This window comes from Macaca mulatta, chromosome 16, assembly GCF_049350105.2.
Source record: "Macaca mulatta isolate MMU2019108-1 chromosome 16, T2T-MMU8v2.0, whole genome shotgun sequence".
Taxonomy (NCBI): domain Eukaryota; kingdom Metazoa; phylum Chordata; class Mammalia; order Primates; family Cercopithecidae; genus Macaca; species Macaca mulatta.
The window spans coordinates 17,569,656-17,589,201 of NC_133421.1; the positions used below are offsets into that span (position 1 = coordinate 17,569,656).

At 44.5% G+C, this 19,546-nt stretch overlaps 1 pseudogene; it reads right to left on the reverse strand.

The window, feature by feature from the left end:
* Positions 1-7,402: 7,402 nt before the first annotated feature.
* Positions 7,403-10,076, reverse strand: LOC114673237 (coatomer subunit gamma-1 pseudogene; annotated as a pseudogene).
* Between the last annotated feature and the right edge of the window lie 9,470 nt (positions 10,077-19,546).

Below are 19,546 nucleotides of genomic sequence, written 5' to 3' on the forward strand. Positions count from 1 at the left end.
GTTGTCTACCATGGGTACCAGTTTATATAGGAAAGTAATAAATGCTTGCTTTATTCCTTTATTTAACATCTTTCAAAATAATAATTTGTTCCCTAGGATACGAAAACTGACCAATGAGGTTTTGTTTATTTAGTTGTTTATTTGCTTGCTTCTTAAGTGTTGTTATATACCAAATTCCTGTGACATGTGTTTCAAATCCTTGTAGTTATTATTCCTATTGATGCTCAAATTGTTCCATCTTTGACCTATGGAAGGCTTTTTAGATTGATTCCTGAGGACTTTAACATAACCCTAGTTGTCAATACTTCTTTATTTTCTGAAATGATAAGGTGTACCAGGTTCAACTGGCACACTTCTTGCCCCATACCTAGATTTAATAATTTCTTCTGGAGACCCTGGTTCCTTTTAGTGGGAGCTGGTATTTGCAAACCACAATCTAGGTGCAAGTGGTACTCATCATTGTTGAAAAGTCATGTGTCTAGACCTCTCCCAAATAGAGCTACAGTTCAAACCGATACTCCCAATTCAAATTCAAACAACAGGATTTTTACTTAACCTCATCAGTCTTACATCTGTGTCTCTATTCTCCAATGTTGGAAACCCAAATTATCAGTTATGCCGATATAATTACTCATTTACTTTATCAAACAATACACACATTTTTTAAAGTTTCAGAACAATTATGATAGTACCACCACCATTATTATTGAAAAGTTTAAGATTTTTAAAAAATTATTTCTGTCCTTAGAGTATACTTTACTAGAGATATACAGTCAAGTCAATGAATCTTAAAGTAACTTGGAATAATTTTTCTCTGGGTGTTATAATGCAGCAGGACGAGCCGCAGACAAAACTCCTCAGACACCTGATTAAAGAAGGAAGAGGTTTTTTATTCAGTCAGGACCGTCAGCAGATTTGCATCTTAAGAGCCAAGCTCCCCAAAAAATAAATTATTGGCCTTTTTAAAGGCTTACAACTTGAAGGGGTCCACATGAAAGGGTCATGATAAATCGAGCAAGCATGGGAAACGTGACCGGGGGCTACATGCATCAGCTAACAGAACAAAAAGTTGTACGGTGCTTTTTTCATACAGTGTCTGGAATTTACAGATAACACAAGTAGTTTAGGTCAGGGGTTGATGTTATTATTATTACCTTTTTTTAATTCCTAGGGCCGGGTGGTGGTGCCAGGGTTGTCTGGCTATTTATCTTACTTTTGTTTCTTTCTAACTTTTTGCTTTTTCTCTCCTCCTGTCTTGCGAACTAGGCAAGGTGGGGGGAGGAGGGCAGCAGCAGTAGTAGTGGTCTCCTTCCTTAATAACACCCACTCCACCGTGTAGTAGACCATATGATGGCCCCCAAAGATATCCAGGTCCTAATCCTTAGAACTTGTGAATGTTACTTTATAATGTCAGAATGGATTTTAGGTGTGAATAATTAGGGATCCTGAGATGGGGAGGTTATCTTGTTTTTCCTGGGGAGCTCTGTATGAAATTATAATTGTAAGAGACAGGCAGAAGAAAATTTAACAGGGGAGAAGATGATAATGTGACCTCAGAGGCACATATTGGAGTGATGCAGTCAGTAACCAAGAAATGCCAGCAATCAGAAACCAGAAGAGGCAAGGAACAGATTTTACCCTAGAGCTTTTGGAGGGAGCATGGCCCTGACAACATTTTGATTTTGGCCCAGTGAAACTGATTGCAGATTTCTTGCCTCCCAAACTGTGAGAAACTGTTCCAAGACACCAAGTTTGTGGTGATTTGTACAGTGGCCACAAGAAACTAATATACACAAGTTCCTTTGTTTCATTGTACTTTCTAGGTTTATGGATTGCTTTTTCTTTAATATATTTTGGTTTTATAATTAGGTAAAGTTTTTTATGCTATCAAAGTAGAATCCACAAAACAAAGTACTCTAGAGAAACCCAACTTCTGTTCCTATGCCCTCTACCTGGTTCACTCCCTCCCCTATAGCTAACCACTTTTAAATTTTATGGTTTATTCTTCCATTATTTAGCATAAACAAATGTGTACATATATATTTCTATCCCTTCCGTTCTCTCTTAAACTGTAGCATACTATTCATGCATCCATCTTGTTTTTCCCACATAAAAATAAATCCTAAGGATCACAGAGATATTTCTCATTCCTTTTTACAGTTGCATATTACTATATTGTTTGGTTGTTTTACAGTGTATCCAAGCGGTCCTTTAATGACAAACATTTGGAGAATTTCCAAAAGGTGGAAAGTAAGGAGAGAGAAAGAAGCATAGATAACGTGAGACAAATAGAAAACAAATAGCAAGAACATAGACTTAAACCCAGACACATTTGTAATTATATTAAACATAAATGGATAAATATTTTAAGTGAAGATCAAATTTTCAGACTGAATTTTTAAAAACTTTGTTTACAAAAGATGCACTTTAAATTTCAGGGCACAAAAAGGAGAAAGTGAAAGTATGGAGAAAAGATATACCACACAAACCCTAATCAACAGAAAGTTAATGTTGCTATATTAATATCATGCAAAAGACATTTTAAGGCAAGAAGCATTACTAGAAATGAAGAATAATATAATGATGCAAGCATTAATCCACTAGATAATCATAACAACTGTACATTTAAAAGGTACCTAATAACTTAATCTCAAAATATATAAAGCAGAAACTGTCAGAATTGAAAGGAAAAGTAAATCCTGAATCATAATATGATAACATATCTCTGTCAGTAATTGGTAAAATAAACAGATTTTAAAAATCACTAAAAGTATACACAGTTTAAAGAATGTGTTTAGGGCAGGCATGGTGGCTCACATCTGTAATCCCAGCACTTTGGGAGGCCAAGGTGGGAGGATCCCTTGAGGCCAGGAGTTCATGACCAGCCTGGGTAACATAGCAAGACCCCATCTCTACAAAAAAAAGAAAAGAAAAAAACGAAAAAAAATTAGCTGGGTATGCAGGCCTACACTTGTAGTCCTAGCTACTTGAAAGGCTGAGGCAGGAGAAACCCTTGAGCCAGGAGTTTGAGGCTACAGTGAGCCATGATCACACCACTGCACTCCAGCCTGGGCAACACGGGGTCTTGCTCTGTTACCCAGGCTGAGTGCAGTGGCGTGATCTCGGCTCACTGCAACCTCCACCTCCTGGATTTAAGCAATTCTTCTGCCTCAGCCTCCCAAGTAGCTGAGACTATAGGCGTGTGCCACCACACACGGCTGATTTTTGTATTTTTAGTAGAGATGGGTTTCACCATATTGGCCAGACTGGTCTCGATCTCCTGACCTCATGATCTGCCCGCCTTGGCCTTCCAAAGCGCTGGGATTATAGGCGTGAGCCACTACTCCTGGCCCAGTCATGGGTTCTTAGTTTCTGTTTCTGATTGGGCTGGTAAAGCCCCTTCCTCATTCTTATTTTCCACTTATCACCAGAGACAGAAACTAAAAACCATGGTTTCAGGCTGCTGAAAGCCTAAAACTAAACAAAACAGAACAACACAACAACAAAATCAAATGGGTTGGACAAGCTTGCCAGATGTCCTCAGAATGCAGCACTCTTTTTTTGTTTGTTTTTTGAGGCAGAGTCTTGCTCTGTCACCCAGACTGGAGTGCAGTGGCGCGATCTCAGCTCACTGCAACCTCTGTCTCCTGGATTCCAGCGATTCTCCTGCCTCAGCCTCCCCAGTAGCTGGGACTACAGGTGTGCGCCACCACGCCCAGCTAATTTTTTGTACTTTTAGTAGAGACGGGGTTTCACCGTGTTTCGACTTCCTGACCTCGTGATCTGCCTGACTCGGCCTCCCAAAGTGCTGGGATTACAGGCCTGAGCCAACCCGCCTGGCCAGAATGCAGCACTCTTTACTTGGAGATAATGCCAACAAACAGGCTTAGGTTGAAGGATTATAACGGTCATGTAAAATTGATAATGCCTATAGTCCCTACCTTTAGTAAGTACATAGGCACGTTCCAAGTTTAGTCATAGCTCCTTGTAGTTTCTTTCTTTTTCTTTCTTTCTTTCTTTCTTTCTTTCTTTCTTTCTTTCTTTCTTTCTTTCTTTCTTTTTTTTTGAGACAGAATCTTGCTCAGTGGCCCAGGCTGGAGTGCAGTGGCACGTGACCTTGGCTTACTGCAACCTCCGCCTCCCAGGTTCAAGCGATTCAACTGCCTCAGCCTCCGGAGTAACTGGGACTACAGGAGCACACCACCATGCCCGGCTAAATTGTTGTATTTTTAGTAGAGACGGAATTTCACCATGTTGCCCAGCCTGGTCTTGAACTCCTGACCTCAGGTGATCCACCCACGTTGGTCCCCAAAGTGCTGGGATTACAGGCATGAGCCACTGTGCCTGGCCTCCTTGAAGCTTCTTACAAGTAGAAGCACTAACAAAGGACGATGCATTCCTCCTCCTGCTTTCTGAGGATGCCCTACTCTGTAACAGAGTAGTTACCAATAAACTCGCTTCTTTCACCGTGCTCTGTGACTCCCTCTGAATTCTTTTCTACGTGAAATCCAAGAACCTGCTCTTGGGGTCTGGATTGGGACTCTCTTTTCTGGCAACAGGAACATGTGCACTCAGGGCAGAGCTCTCCCAGGGGTAAAAGGATTTGAATATTCAGAGTTCTCCAGCAAATAGCTGACATACTGGTGGTGGTTAGAGATATCTAAGGTGAATGTTCTAGAGGTAAAGGTCCTGGTGCTGGTGAGGCATGGGGATGCCAGTGTGTGGAGGGGGTGGGGCGGAGGGGTGGAGATGAGAGATTCAAAGAGCAGCAGGGCAAGTGGAACTGATCATCCAGTGGACATTGACTTCATGGAGCATGAAGCTAAGGCTTGGGGTTTGTGAACAAAATCCTCTAGAAAATGAGCAGGAAGCAGAGTGACCAGTGGGTTTGTGAGGAACAATAACAAGGTGAGCATGAAGCTGTATCCTGGGTGCCACGAGGTTTAAAGGAAAATAAGCCAAATCATTTTCATGTTGAACTTGGCTTAAACTTTCTAATCATTTTCTATCCTCTGAGAATTCCTCTTATGAACATCATAGAAATGGCAGCTTGAAGGGTAACAAAATATTTATGATGTACAATGAATGTAGATATTTGCAGCTTTTCATGTTTCAGATAGTTAATCTTGTAAGAAAATTAAGGGAATGTTCAAAATGCAATTTTCAGCCAGGTGCGGTGGCTCACACCTCTAATCCAAGCACTTTGGGAGGCCAAGGCAGGCGGATCACGAGGTCAAGAGATCAAGACCATCCTGGCTAACACGGTGAAATCCCATCTCTACTAAAAATACAAAAAACTAGCCAGGCGTGGTGGCGGGCGCTTGTAGTCCCAGCTACTCGGGAGGCTGAGGCAGGAGAATGGTGTGAACCTGGGAGGCAGAGCTTGCAGTGAGCCGAGATAGCACCACTGCACTCCAGCCTGGGCAACAGAGCAAGACTCCATCTTAAAAAAAAAAAAAAATGCAATTTTCATATTTTTCAATGGCTTCATGCTGGAGAATTGAAAGAAAATGGAGTAGTACACTGTTTATCCAATCTCACTTCATCTAAGAGAAAAGCACATCTGTAAGTCAGTACAAATCTTTTGATCAAGTATAAGACGTTCTGAGAAAATGTCTTGTTATGACTAGAAAAAGTAAAAGCAAATAAAAATCAGCAATGTTCAAAAAGAGCAGCTTTGTTGGTCTTTTCCATCAAGTGGATAAAGATTTGACAGCTCTAATGCTTGCTGCTGATAAATTGTAAGAGAGAATAGGGAGTACAATTAACTTGATTTGGATGTGGAAATTTGATTCAGTCTCATTTCCAGAGTTTGTGAATATTAACGCCAGTAGAAAAGTCCAGCCCCAGGAACAAAGCACCTTCTAGTTTCTCTAACATCCCTGGTGGATATTCCAGCCTGCCCTCAGGGCTGCAGAAATTGCAATGAGACTGTAATGCAGTCACTTTTGACCTGTGTGAGCAAGAATGTTGTAGCTTTGGCCAGGCTGTCAGCCAGATGTAACAAGACAAATTTAAACACAGTGTGCCTCTGCACAGCCCCACACCTGCCCAGACGCATCTAAACCTGGACCTGTCACATTCAGTTAATTCCAGAAGTCAGCTCTTCTCTCTTCTGTTATAGCTGAAGATGCCCAAGAAGAGAAAAAATACAATTTTCACTTTTTTTTTTTTTTTTTTTTTTTGAGACAGAGTCTTGCTCTTTTGCCCAGGCTGGAGTTCAGTGACACAATCACAGCTCACTGCAGCCTCAAACTCCCCAGGCTCAAGTGATCCTCCCACCTCAGCCTCCCAAGCAGCCGAGACTACAAACACACACGACCATGCCTGGCTAATTTTGGTATTTTTTGTAGATACCGGGTCTTGCCATGTTGCCCAAGCTGGTCTCGAACTCCTGGGCTCAAGCGATTCTCCTGCCTTGGTCTCCCAAAGTGCTAGGATTACAGGTGCGAGCCACTGCACCTGGCCTAATTTTCACTTTTAAACTCAAAATCATGGCTTTATTAACAAAATGAAAACTTTTTTGTTAATTTCAATGTATATGACAGGGGGTGGGGTGGTGAAGTACATGTGATGACCTTGGACTGACTCTAAGAAACACCAAGAAATGGGATTGCAAGTATTTGGATTTCCTGGCGGGGCTGGGAGGTAGCCTCTCACCAGCCCTGCTTTACCAGTTTTATGCCTGTAAGAAAGGGAATTTTTTTTTCTTTTTCTTTTTTCTTGAAACGGAGTCTCGCTCTGTCACCCAGGCTGGAGTGCAGTGGCACGATCTCGGCTTACTGTAGATATTTGCAGGTTTTCATGTTTCAGATATTTAAACTTGTAAGAGCTGCCCCCCGCAGTTCACACCATTCTCCTGCCTCAGCCTCCCGAGTAGCTGGGACCACAGGCGCCCGCCACCACGCCCGGCTGATTTTTTGTATTTTTAGTAGAGACAGTTTCACCATGTTAGCCAGGATGGTCTCGATCTCCTGACCTTGTAATCCGCCCACCTTGGCCTCCCAAAGTGCTGGGATTACAGGCGTGAGCCACCACACCTGGCCAGGAATTTTTTTTTTTTTCCAATAAATACATGTTGATTTATTACAGGGATAAGATGGCTTCTTGGGGGATAAATTCAAGAGGAGTTGAGAATGTTTTATTCATGATGTCACTTTCCTGGAAGGGAGGATAGCAGGATTTAGGACAAGCTAAAATTATCCCCTATTTAAAAAAAAAAAAAAGTCACCCCCAAGTAGTCCCGGGTAGGGGGCAGAATAAAATATATATATATGCATGCAGAATAAAATATATATATATGCATGCAATGATTCCTAACTGTTTTTGAATACAGAAGCTTGGGAAAGGGTTTCTGCTGGTTTCATGGGGAAGGCACAACTTCCAGATAGTGTTGGGGAAGGGTATAAGGTCCTATGCAGGCTGGCTCCTTAGCCCACAGATGCCAAGATGATGTCTACTGGCAGCTCCTCCAAACTTCTGGGTGTCAACTGCGTTGTCACTGTGTCCAAAAGCGGCAGCCGAGAGTGCACTAGGATGTCATGACCACCCCGGAACACACCAGCCAGGAGCAACATGTGGGTGTTCTTGTTACCCGGCACTTTGACCTCTCACAAGGGTTCATTCCCAAGAACTTCATAATATTACCCACAGCCTCTTCAAGTGCCTTGATGGTAGACAAGCTGAATGTTTCTTCCTTCTCAAATTCATCCCTTACCTCATCCCAGGCTGCTTCAAAGTTCAGTTTCCTGACTTTTGAATGTGATCAGCTACAGTAACTTCCAGATCTTCCAGCACATACTCATCCTCATAGCCTTCATCATCCGTCTCCCCAGTGGTGGGATCACGGTCCTTGACAGTGAGCTTCATCATGCAGCTGAATGTGCAGGTTGTGGCATCTTCTTTGGGCAGTGCCACCAGTGTGTAGCAGGTCCCAGGCTGGTTGTAGGGCAGGCTCTGGGTAGGCAAGTAACAGAGCACCTCATAGACCTCAGTGGGCTCCATCTGCACTGTGACATTCTCCAAGGTCTGGTCATTGACTGTGTTTGTGCAGTCAAACTGAAACACCATGTGGTTGGTGAAGGTGTGTTTGGTGCAGCAGATGACATACCCCCGTCTCTGACTCAGTGAGGGCCACGGGCTCAGGTGAGGACTTGAAGAAGGGCCCAAGTCCCCGGAACTCTGGCACCGCCGCCAACTGCTCCTGAAGATCTCCTGCCTGGTAGCTGCCACTTTCTCAGGCTGTTTGACAGCTGTGATGGGAGTACTTTCTGTTCTCTGCTCTGCCGTGGGTGCCATGGCCAGGGGCACAGACTTGAGGTCAAAAGGTTTTTCTGATGGTTCTAGAGTGTACTGCTGCAGAGCCCTCTCCAGACCAGGATGGACACAGTCAGACCATTTAGGATATAGCCTGCATTGAGGGCTTTCTGCTTCTGCTCCAGGACATTTAGGTAGAATGTGGCTCGGTCCCTTACTTCATTGCCATCATCCATCACACACCTCTTCAGCAACACCAAGATACTGGGTAACATCTCTTCATTCTGGGCTCCAATCTTGGCCAGAGCCCTCACAGCACCTGCCCAGACCTCCTCATGCTCCAAAACTACTCGGTTATAGATGAAGTGGATGTACTTTGAGGGATTGGTGGTCTTGGACCCCTCCTGGCCCAGGAGATGTAGAATACGGGTGGCCAGCACTATGAACTCCCAGTCCTCGATGAACTCACACAGATGTGACAGCCCTGTCTCCTTGCTGTCTGAGTTCTCCTCAATGATGCTGATGATGCAGTCCACGGTGGTGTGCTTGTACTCAAAACCACCCTCTTCCCACAGCATGGTGAACAGGAAGTTCATGAGGATGGCATGTTTGCGAGGATACTTCTGACACAGGGCACTGATAGCCTGGACAACCACCACCTTGAATTCATCCAAGATCTCTGACATGAAGGAGGAGAACTGCTTCATGAGGTGGTCGATGCTGCTGTCACTGCCCCTCTTAAGGAGGGTGGTGATGGCCAGCATGGCACGGCTGCGGTTTCAGTCTGTGACCAGGTTCTCCAGATCCAGATTACAAGCTGTTACAGCTGACAGATGCTTCATGGCAACCTTACTGAGGGTGGGAACAGCAGCATAGTGGAGAGCAGCCTTGGGTGAGCTGCAGAAAAACTGGAGCACTGACACAGCAAGGGGCAGCTCTTTGGCACTGCAGCCTGGCAGATTGACAGTGACCAAGGCGGCTTTGTACACCACCATCTTGTGCTTGTTTCTCAAGCAGCTGTCGATGAAGTCAAACAGTGGGCTGTCACGGCTGCCATCCTCCTCTTCCAGCTGCTTGCTGGCCACCCAGATCATCATGCAGTAGGCAAAGGGAGACTTAAGGCCGTGCCAGGTGACCTTGATGATCATCTTATTGGTGGCCAGGTAGTCATTCTTACGCACACGGTACAGGAGCCCTAGGGCGTGGTACTGGACCATGATCTTATCACCGGATGCCGCCTCCTGAGCCTCATTCACCCAGTGCTTGACCACATCAAAGCTGCACTTCAGCAGGTGCAGGGACGACATGAGGGCAGAGCTGGAGCCACTGGGCACCTTGTCCACAATGGCTTGTTTCATGTAGCACTCAGTAGCCTGCAGCATGGTGCTATCAGTGATCTGGCAGAGGGCTCGCACAGCGGGGCCCCGGTGGTTGTCCTCTTTCCCAGTCATGTATTTTGTTAGGCTGCTGGCGACAATGATGACATCCTCTGCGATGCAAGACATCTCCTTGATGGTCAAGTAGCACATCCGATGGAGTGTGGGATCATTGGACTGAAAGAGCTTGCTCATGGCAAAGAAGGCCTCGGTCGCTTCCGTGGTCCCCAGGTGCTCCCCCTGGTTTATAGGATAAAGAATCTTGGTGAGGATGTGGACACATTTCCAAGGGTTGATGGGAGTTTCATTAAATACACCGGCCTCCTGGAGTACGGTACTCTTCTCAAGGTGCTCGAATGGGTTGGAGCCTCCACCCGACTCTTCGTCCTTCTTGTCGAATTTCTTCAACATAGTGGAGTCGGTGGGGTGCAATGCAGCAACGCAATGCTCAAGGGGCACAGCACAGAGTTCTTTTGTTTGTTTGTTTGTTGTTTGAGACAGAGTCTCTCTCTGCTGCCCAGGCTGAAGTGCAGTGGTGCAATATCAGCTCACTGCAACGTCTGCCTCCCAGGTTCGAGCGATTCTTGTCCCTCAGCCTTCCAAGTAGCTGGGATTTACAGGCCTGCACCACCATGCCCGGCTGCCTGGCTAAGTTTTGTATTTTTAGTAGAGACAGGGTTTCGTCATGTTGGCCAGGCTGGTCTCAAACTCCTGGCCTCAAGTGATCGGCCCCCCTCGGCCTCCCAAAGTGCTGGGATTATAGGCATGAGCCACCGTGCCTGACCAAGAAAGAGATTTTCATTAGATACCAACAATAGCAGGCTGGCTTATTTTATGATGTCTAATATCCTTAATAAAATGTCAAATGTTTTTGAAACATGGTAGATACAATTAAAATCCCCTGTGAACCTCTCCTGAATCTCATTCCCTTGTCTTCTACTGTATGTATAACCATTTTTTAAAATGTATTTATACTTTTTCTACATGTGTATGTATATACAAATAATATGTGAAATTTCACCTGTTAAGTAAAAAATGAAAATTAAAACATTTTAAGTACCAGATTGTACATTTCTTTCTGCAATTTGTCTTATCTTGTCTTTTTCAGATTTATCCATGTGGATTCCTATAGCTCCTGTTTATTCACTGTAACTTCTGTAAAGAAGTCTATTGTAGGTGTTGTTTTATATACTTTGCCCAACTTTCTATTGAGTCGTCTTTTTCATATTGAAGTTGTTAAGGAAAAATAATTCAATGACACTTGTTAACGCACAGTAAGGAAGACTTTATTCAGGACCATCTGGATGAGCATAGAGACCACTCGATGGGGTCTTGGAGTGGGTGAGAGAGAGAGATTGGGCTCAACTCTGAATACTGCCTGGGCAAGCGGGAGTTTATAACCAAGGAGCAGGATGGCAGTCAGTGGGTGGAAAATTACTAAAAGGAAACATTACAGGTAATGAGAATTCTGGCTAACCGCACCTAACGGGACTCTTGCTAAAGACAGGCCAGGGTGACCCAACATTACCTGGGAGATGGTGCAGAGTGAGGAATCTGATCAGACATCCAGGTGATCAGAGCATAGAGGCCGGCGGCACTGGCTAAACTGACTTGACCGGGTTCTTTGCTAAAACTAGATTTACAAGGAAGCGCACAGATGAGCCCGGGACAAGGTTCAGGAGCCTGACTAAAAGTTTGGTCAAGCAGAGAGTCTTTATCAAATTATAGGAGTTCTTTCTACTTTTCAACACTAATTCCTTCAGTCCACCCAAGTACTCTCTTCTAATCAACACCAACTTCCAGATGAAGCCAGTGGCATTTTAGGGTCTTTGCCTCCTCACCTCCCCTCTGACTTTGTTGACATCGTGTGTGTAGGATGCGGTGTGGACTTCCCTTCCCCTGACACTCCTGCCTTCACTCACTTTGGAGACCTGCCCAGTTCTGATCTCCACCCCTTGTATGGCATCTTCACGTCAGTTCTTCCCTGTTCCCCTTTCCGAGGTTCTCCTGAGGATTTTGTGGTGCACCCTCTGCGCTTTTCACTCTGTGGTCGCTCCCTTGCAGAACTCAGCGTTTACGGCTGCTTCAGTCCTCAGTTCTCTGCGGGCAGCTCCCAGTGTTTGTCCTGTGGCCTCTTCTAGGCTCTACTCCCGTCCTTCCCACCTGCCTAGGGGATGACGTCACTTGATAGTCCACCCAATGTAGAGAGAACTGTCTCACCGTTAATATATTGTCCCCTCCCCTTTCTCATTTCCCATAGCTCCTCTCCTCCCAGTGTTTTAAGCACAAGAGACTTTCCAGCAAGGAAGGACTAGTTTGAGAAACTTTAAACGGCACATGTCAGTTTAACAGAAAACAGAAATTTGCGGGAAAATCTACCTTGTGATCATGGCGTTCCTGGATTCAGGAAGGAATTCAAGGAGCTGGATTCAGAAAGAATGGTACCTACTGGAACAGGATTTTAGTGTCCAGAATGTGCCTTGTTTTTTAAATTTTTTAATTTTAAAATATTTAATTGTCAAATGAAGATTGCATATATCCAAAGTGTACAATGTGATGATCAATATACATTGTATCATGATTACCAGAATCCAATTAAGGAACACACCCCTCACTGCCCTTGCTGTACCTGAGATCCAGAGCTGGTTCCTTTTGTGACTCAGTTTGCACCCTGTGACCGACATCTCCCCGTTGCATCTCCTCTCCGTTTTTATTTCTTTCTTTGAATTGGCTTTGCTTGCATTCTCTTTTCTCTCTATTTTCTAATGACTTTTTTAACATTTAATCCGCGGAAGTATCTTTATTGTTTCTGTTTGTACCTGATTGCTGTGGGTTGAATTGTGTCCTCCCAAAAAGATACATGATGTTGCAGTCCTGATCCCCTTACCTGTGAATCAGATCTTACTTGGAAATCAGGTCTTTGAGACGTAATCTAGTTAAGATGAGGTCTTGCTGAATTAGGGTAGGCTCTAATCCAATGGCTAGTGTCCATGTAAGATGAGGGGAACTTGGACAGAGACGCACAGAGATGAGAACACCCTATGAAGACATGCAGAAAGAAGGCCAGGCAAGGATGGAAGCAGAGATCAAAGACCGGGGAGCAAGCCTGGGCACACCAAGGGTTGCTAGCAGCCCAAGAAGCTGGAAGGGAGGCATGGAGCAGCCTCTCCCTTGGAGCCTCCAGAAGAACCAACCCTGCTGATACCTTGATTTCAGACTTCTGGCTTCCAAACGGTGGGAGAAGAAATTTCTATTGTTTTAAGTCACCCAGTTTATGGCACTTTGTTGCTGCAGCCCTAGAAAACCAACACAAGTGGGAGTTTGTAGTCAAGGATGATCATTGAAATTTTTAAAGCAAAACAGTGACAGGCCGGGCGTGGCGGCTCACGTCTGTAATCCCAGCACTTTGGGAGGCTGAGGCAGGCAGATTACCAAAGGTCAGGAGTTCGAGAACAGCCTGGACAACATGGTGAAACCCCATCTCTACTAAAAATACCAAAAAAATTAGCCAGGAGTGGTGGCGGGCACCTGTAATCCCAGCTACTCAGGAGGCTGAGGCAGGAGAATAGCTTGAAACCAAGAGGCAAAGGTTGCAGTGAGCCGAGATCACACCACTGCACTCCAGCCTGGGTGACAGTAAGACTCTGTCTCAAAACAAACAAACAAACAAACCAACAAACCAACCAGAGATAAAAGTCCCTCGGTGATTTCACCATCACAGCTTCTTGTCACCCCCACTTAAGGAAACCTATTTAACAACTTGGATCACAGATTCCCGTCTCCTACCAGTGGTTGCTTAGCTTGTCGCCAACTGTTTAGTTTACTATGATAAATAATCCTGCTGTTAGCATCTATTATATGTGTGTGTATCTGTGTCAGGTTAAACTTGTATTTGTAATGTTCGATTTTTTTAACCAAAAACAAATCTGACAAAATGTTAACCTCTGCTACATCTATGTGACAGATGTGTGGGTGTCTTATTTTCTGTAGGTTTCTGTATGTTTGAAATGTTTTGTAATCAAAACTGTGCTCAGAAATCAATCAACCAGAATAGGAAACTGTCCCAGTTTCCATCATACTGTGATGTTAATTTTTTCTGATATCATCTATCGGGTGATAACTGCTCAAAAAAACCTGTTATGACTATTTCTTTGTGTGTGTGTGTGTGTGTGTGTGTGTGTGTTTATATACATCTACCATAAAATGCACCACTTTAACCATTTTAATGGTATACCATGAAGTGGTTTTTGGTGTAGTCACAATATTGAACAACCATTGCCACTACCTAGTTCCACAGCATTTTCATTACCCCATAAAGAAGGCTCATACACACTAGAGAGTCACTACCTAGTCTCCCCTCCCCCAGACCCTGGCAACCACTAATCTGCTTTCTGTCGCTATGAATTTACCTATTCTGGGAATCTCATATATATGGAATCATATTATATGTGGCTTTTTGTGACCAGCTTAATTCTCTTAGCACATTTTTTAGCTTCATCCATGTTGTGACATGTATCAGCACTTCATTCCTTTTTATTGTTGAGTAATATTCCATTGTATGAACATGCCGTGTTTTACTTATATCTATCCATCAGTTTGTGAGCATTTGGGTTTTTCCACCTTTTGGCTATCATGAGTAACGTTGCTATGAAAATTCACATTCAAATTTTTGTTCAGGCTGGGCATGGTGGCTCATGTCTCTAATCTCAGTACTCTAGGAGGCTGAGGCAGGAGGATTGCTTGAGCCCAGGAGTTTGAGACCAGTCCTGGCAGTATAGCAAGATCTTGTATCTACAAAAAAAAAAAATTAATTGGCCAGGCATGGTGGCATCTGTCTGTAGTCCCAAGTACTTGGGAGACTGAGATGGAAGGATAGCTTAAGACTAGGAGGTCCCACCTGTAATCCCAGCACTTTGGGAGGCCGAGGTGGGCAGATCACCTGAGGTCGGGAGTTGGAGACCAGCCTGACCAACATGGAGAAACCCCATCTCTACTAAAAATACAAAATTAGCCGGGAGTGGTGGTGCATGCCTGTAAACCCAGGCTACTTGGGGGCTGAGGCAGGAGAATAGCTTGAACCCGGGAGGCGGAGGTTGTAGTGAGCTGAGATTGCGCCATTGCACTCCAGTCTGGGCAACAAGAGCAAAACCCCATCTCAAAAAAAAAAAAAAAAGAAGACTAGGAGGTCAAGGCTGCAGTGAACAGTGATAATGCCACTGTACTCCAGCCTGGTAGACAGAGCGAGATTCTATCTCAAAAAAAAAAAAATTAGTTTGGATACGTGTTCTCAATTCTGTTGGGTACATACCTACAAGTAGAATTGCTGGGACATATAACTATGCTTAACTTACTGGGGAAATGCCAAACCGATTTCCACAGTGGCTGCACCATTTTACATTCTCACCAGCAATGCATTTCTGGTTCCAATTTCTCAACAACCTTGCCAATACTTGTTATTTCGCACTGTTTTAAAAAAATTATTATAGCCATCCTTGTGGGTGTAAAATGGTTCCTCATTGTGGTTTTGATTTGCATTTTCTCTAATGACTAATGATGTTGGGCATCTTTTCATGTGTTTCTTGGCCATTTGTATGCCTTGGAGAGATGTCTACTCAAGTATTATGACTCTTTCTTTCTTTCTTTTTTCTTTTTTTTTTGACGGAGTCTCACTCTGTTGCCCAGGCTGGAATGCAGTGGTGCAATCTCGGCTCACTGCAAACCCCGCCTCTCGGATTCAAGTAATTCTCCTGCCTCAGCCTCCCGAGTAGCTGGGACTACAGGAGCGTGCCATCACGCCTGGCTAATTTTTGTATTTTTTAGTAGAGACGGGGTTTCACCATGTTGGCCAGGATGGTCTCAAACTCCTAACCTCAGGTGATCCACTCACCTTGGCCTCCCAAAATGCTGGCACTACAGGCGTGAGCCACTGCGCCCAGCCATGACTGATTCTTTATGCAACATATAGTACTCTTTATCCTAAAAATCTTTAAGTTTTAGCTAAAGACATGGCAACTTTTTTTTTCACTTTTTTTTTTTAAGACAGAGTCTCACTATGTTACCAACACTGGTCTTTAATCCCTGGCCTCAAACGATCCTCCTGCCTTGGCCTCCCAAGTAGCTGGGATTACAGGCATGATCCCCTGTGCCTGGGAATGAAATTGGTACTCTAGAAAGAATAGTTTTATAGCAGTGTGCAATGCTGCTACAAATGAATCAGGAAAGCAACTGAAAGGCAAGATGCTCATTAAGGTTTCAAACAAAAACTGCAGAACTCCTAGCATATAATGGTTCCATCCTAACTTCTACACTAATAGACGACTGAACTCTAGCATGGCTTCTAGAAGCATAAGGCCCTGTCTCTAGGATGACCCTAACCCCGCTAATCAAAGCTTAGAGTGATGAGAGTTTGTTCTCTGCTCTAATTCTGTACCTTTTCCTACTCTGTTATTCTACCTAGTCTGTATTTCCTTATAACACTGTCCCTCTGCTCATTACCTTTTTGGCCATTTTAATCATCTAATCTTCCAGTGTGGGTTCCCTGCAGTCTTGAGATCGGTTCTCTACAACCAGTCACTTTGGTGAATCATCCCAACATAGTCAAATCTGAAACTGTCACATCTCCTTGCAGTGGCACAATCTCCGCCTTCCGTTTTCAAGCAATTCTCCTGCCTCAGCCTCCTGAGTAGCTGAGACTACAGGCACCTGCCACCACATCTGGCTAATTTTTGTATTTTTAATAGAGATGGGGTTTCACCATGTTGGCCAGGTTGGTCTCAAACTCCTGACCACAGGCAGTTCGCCCACCTCAGCCTTCCAAAGTGCTGGGATTACAGGCGTGAGCCCAGCCCATACAGTGGAATCTTAGCCTACTGAAGAAAGTGCTACGAGGATGAAACTTGAGGACATTATGCTGAGTTCAATAAACCAGTTGCAAAAGGATAAATATTGTGTAATTCCACTTAGACAAGGTAGATAGAGGAATGAAATTCATAAAAACAAAAAATAAAATGTTGTTTACTAGGGGCTGGCAGGAGAGAGGAATGGGGAGTTATTATTTGAGGGGTAGTTTCAGTTGGAGAAGATGAAAACATTCTGAAGGTGGAGGATGGTGTTGGTTGCCCAACAATGTGAATGCACTTAATGCCACTGAACTGTGCGTTTAAAAATGGTTAAAATGATCAATTTTATGACTTGTATATTTTGAAACAATTTTAAAAAGTTTTCCCTGAAACAAACAAAAACTGCGGAACTCCCAGCATATAATGGCTCCATCCTAACTTCTGCACTAATAGACGACTGAACTCTAGCATGGCTTCTAGAAGCATAAGGCCCTGTCTCTAGGATGACCCTAACCCCAGCTAAAGGCCTGCCTATGGCCGGGCATGGTGGCTCACACCTCTAATTCCAACACTTTGTGAGGCCAAGATGGGAGGAGCCATTGAGCCCAGGAGTTCAAGACCAGCCTGGGCAACCTACGGAGAGCCTATGTCTACCAAAAAATATTTAATTAGATGGATGTGGTGATGCACACCTTTAGTCTCAGCTACTTGGGAGACTGAGGAGGGAGGATCACTTGAGCCCAGGAGGTCAAGGTTTCAGTGAGCTATGATCATGCCACTGCACTTCAGGCTGGGTAACAGAGTGAGACCTTGTCTCAAACAAATTTTTTTTTTAATTAAAAGAAAGGCCTTCCTGAGAAAGCTCAAGGCTGCCAGGAGAATTGACTGTTTGATCTAGCCAGTACCAAGAAATAGGCAAATAGAGCTCTGCACCACCACCCCTCAACTGCCTGTAGAGCCGTCACTCTAGAAAGCTTGCAATTATAAAGCCTTTCTCTGCTCTTTGGGATGTAAAACTACCACCCAAAACTGTTTCCTCCAGGACCTGAGAGTCTTCTCTTTAAAATGTGAGGCTTCAGGGGGATAATTATGTCTCTCGTAGTCTCTAGGGGAGGCTGAGGGCCTAACTGTGGGCACCTCACTTCAACCTACACCACTGCCCCGGTCACGAAGACATGAGAAGTGTGTGTGTCCTTCAGATAGACAGCAGCCAACAAACCCAGGTGGCCTGACATGGCTGAACCCCATTCACACATTTAGTGCCTTTCCCTGAGCACACCCCACGATTAAAAGTTTCCAGCCTTTTGTTTTGGAGAAGTTGAGTTCAATCCACACTGGTCTCTATTCCTTGCTGCCATAGTATTGCTGAATAAAACCTGTCCTCACCACTTTGACCAGTGTCGGTCAGCATTGTTTATCTTGGATAGCGTCATAACAAAACCTAACCTCTCCTGACTGATAGTTAGCTGTCATTCTTACTGTTTTTATTATCATCTCTGAAGGATAATATTATTATTAATATTATTTCTGGAGGAGCCTGAGCTCTTTCTCTTTCCCCCTCTCCCAGCTTCCCTTCTCCACTACATCTCCGTATTGCATCAATTTCAGGAATACAGCTCCCAATACATGAAAACAGTAGAACAATCTCAGTAATCATTTTTGGAATTTCTAGAGTCCTCACTGTAACTGTTTTTTAGTTTCAGAGCTACTTGTTTCCCCCAAATAAATCAAATCAGAGAAAGCACATCTCTAGAATTAATTTTTTTTAAGACAGGGTATCTCACTGTCGCCCCAGCTGGAGTGCAGTGGCGCAATCACGGCTCACCACAACCTTGAACTCCTGGGCTCAAGCACCCAGGCTTCTGAGTAGCTGGGACTACAGGTGCATGCCATCACGTCAAGCTAATTTTATTTAATAGTACAGAGGAGGTCTCACTATGTTGCTCAGGCTGGTCTCAGACTCCTGGGGTCACGTTATCCTCCCACTTTGGCCTCCCAGACTGCTAGGATTACAGGTGTGAATTACCGCGCCTGGCCTAGAGTGAATCGTTAGAATCCACCTCTACTGTGATGCATCAACATAAGTTAGCAAGAACCAGTGACTTATGAGGATATGAATTCCAAACTTCAACATTTCCAAAGTCCCGCTTCTGATGGCATTTGAAGGTGACCCCTTAGAGAAAACTTATAGCGTTCTCACAGGTGCCAACATTATACTGCTTTTTGCCCAACAATTGGTTAGATATCTCAAGCAACTGACAGTGTACTGCCACGCGTTCTGCCTTAAAATAATGACGGTGCATTTACCAAACCACTCTTCCCTCTTTTATCCTCCAAAAAATTGCTGTTCTCTCCAGGGCAGCCACAGCTGAAGGGGATGCTAGCTAATCCTCTTATCCTACCACTAGATGGCAGAACAGTCAAGTCTGGCAAATCTCTCTCCCCTCCCTGAACTTCGATGTCCACATCTTCAGTGAAGTAAAGAGTCTTCCTAACTGAAATGTACTTCCTGGTTAAACATTAGTTTGGACTCAGAGTTTGGACTCAGAGAGCAGACAGGCTCAGATTCAGGTTGAGCCTCCTCCAAGGCAGACAGGTGTTCTCCTGAGGTGCGATAAGGGTTGCACTCACGTGGAGTGAGACGGGGCAAAGCGGAGAGGGATCCAGGGAAGGGAAAGAATTGCTGCTAATCAGATGTCCTGGAGCTTAACTTGCCTGCGGTCTCATGGGTTACCATGGCGAAGTGGGGCCTGGAAGCATCAACTCCCTATATCCACATAACCCCTCCACCCCATCCCTCTGCCTCCTGAAGACCCCTGAACAGCAGAGGCCAGTCCCAACAAGGAGGCCAGCACCGGGCTCCCCATCCTCTCTGCTCCAACCCTGTGGGTGTTTGACACACCAGAAAGCAAGACTTTGGCCAGCCAGGACCCTCTGTCAGCCCCCAGCCAGGAGACAGGCTCTGGGTTCTGAGATGGGGGAAGATGCAGGCATGATGTATGCACCAGCCTTGGGACTCCTAGCAGTACTTCCTTTCTGACACACTAATTTTTCAAAACATCTTCTCATCCCTTG